General features: G+C 34.2%; 1 pseudogene; it reads left to right on the top strand.

The window, feature by feature from the left end:
• Positions 1–544: 544 nt before the first annotated feature.
• LOC112475043 lies at positions 545–664 on the top strand (annotated as a pseudogene).
• Positions 665–2315: the final 1651 nt, after the last annotated feature.

The raw sequence follows: 2315 nt of genomic DNA, 5'->3' as shown, positions 1-2315 counted from the left end.
CTTGGACAGCCCAAGACATGAAGCAGAACTAATCACATACTTGAGGTTACTAACCTTAGAGACGGGGGCATCTAATACAATTCATTAAGTATAATTGAAATGGAAATCTTACAATGAGAACGTAACAAGGAACATTGTGTAAATTGACTTTTTGAAGTATATTCTTCCCTCAGTGCACATATTCAGCTCTCATTAATTTTAATGGACATAACTTGCTCATATATCAGCTCAAAGATTCCACCTGCTTCTGTGGCTACATAAAGAAAAAGGTATCCACAAAGAAAAACCGAGGCTGCTGCTCAAAACTGCCTCTATAATAGAATCCAAGGGCATTACAGTTAATTAAATATAAGTTGTTAAATAGAATAATAAATATTAATTTTAATATTAAGCAAAAATTTTTTTTTTCTTTACAAAGAAAGCACCTAGGAAAATAATGTTGAGGTCAAGCCATGTATGTGTATGTGTCCTGGACTGCTTTCCTACTCAAAAACCAGTGTTCCCACCAATATGAACTGTGAGCTGAAGGTAAAGACTATGTCTTGTCTATGGCCATGCTACCCTGAACAAGCCCAATCCCATCTGATCTCAGAAGCTAAGCAGGGTCAGGCCTGGTTAGTATTTGGAATGAGGGACCACCTAGGAAGACTAGGTGCTGTAGGTGTAAAAAATAAAATAAGGGATTGTAAACTGACAAGGTCCTTGTAATCTGTGAGGTCACTCAAGGGTTGCCTCGCCTAAAAAACAAACAAACAAACAAACAAAAACTATGTCTCATTCTCCGGCACTGTACACATAGCAAGAACCAAACACACAAAAGGCGCTCTGCAGATACTTTTCAAATTGAAATGGACTGTCCAAAGTTTTACTTCTCTGGACCTCAGCTCACATTGATCACTGTACATAGAATATCCTCTCACACAAACAGCCCTAATCTTCAATTGCTAAATTCCCAGCCAATTCATAGTCACTATCAAATGTTAGGGAGTTTTTCTTGATCCTTCCTGGTGAATGCTGAAAGATCAGTATAATCTCAGAATCCCATTACACTCTTAAAACATACTTAAGACCTCAAAGAGGTTTTGTTAAAATGAATTATACCTATCGCTATTTATCATATTAAAAATTAAAATATTACATTTTACAAATTTCTTTAATGTCTGATTTAATAGAAGACTGGCGGCTGGATTTTCATATCTGCTTCTGAAGTTAATATGTTACACTATATTGTTTTGATTGAAATATCTGAAAAAAATCTGCTTCAAATTTTGGATATTCTTTTTTGATAATACACCAAAACTCCACAAATGGTAGTTTCTTAAATGTTAGTTTCATTGTGAAATCTGAAATAATATTAATTAACTTTTCATGCTGTTACATTAAATTATTGGTCTATTTTGCACTTGAATAAATCTGTTTAGCCATGCATGGTTTTTTTTTAACATCATGCATTGATCATTTGGAAAATATAGATTCACTGGTTTATGCAGATCTGCCATATATCATATATGATTTTATAATATTTTTTAAATCATAATAATATCAATGCCAATCTCATCATAAAAGCCTGCAACTATTGAGAAGCTGTCAAACTCATGGCAGAAATGAAAAGTTTTCCAAAATTCCAATTCGCACTTGAAAGGCTGAGTATTATCATTGGCAAAAAGTACTGTTGGTTGTTTTCTTTGAATCAATAAGCTCATTTAATTCATTTTGAGAAAATGTTTGCCAAATACCCATGTTTGAATAATCAGCATGTTTGTCAATCATTCCTTCTAATAAAACCGTTGTGCCATGGAAAAAGCAACTAACCAACCTCACAACAAAAACAACCACACAGATGCTTTCCTTCAGGGATGACCACTGCACTTCAGTATTCCATAGTAACTCCTCCTTCATCACATGGGATATCAAAAACACATGTATTCAAGGGTGAAATTTTCATAAAATTAAACATTTTCACTGCTTAGCCAAGGATATTCTTAAGTAAAACAGGCATTTCATTTTTACTGTAAATGTGTGGCAGTTAAGGAATACAGCAACTTTAATCACAATTGGGGAGCCACTGTCTTGATTTTTGCTAAGGCACTAGCAGTTTTGTCCTTAATTACTTTTGTTCCATCACTGCAAATGTCAATACAGTGAAAGAGGTAATAACATTTTAATATTGTTTTGAAATCGTTTTAACTACCTAGACCCCTGAAAGAATTTTGGGGAACCCCAGGGGACTGTGGCCACATTTTGAAAACTACTATGGTAGAGTAAAATAGACTTCAATAACTGACCTTGAGCAAATTACTTAGCCTTATCTGTAA

The sequence above is a fragment of the Pteropus alecto genome, unplaced genomic scaffold (genome assembly GCF_000325575.1).
Source record: "Pteropus alecto unplaced genomic scaffold, ASM32557v1 scaffold7, whole genome shotgun sequence".
Lineage (NCBI taxonomy): Eukaryota > Metazoa > Chordata > Mammalia > Chiroptera > Pteropodidae > Pteropus > Pteropus alecto.
Note: the sequence above shows the minus strand (reverse complement) of the source record. Positions and strands in the feature narration are given on the sequence as shown.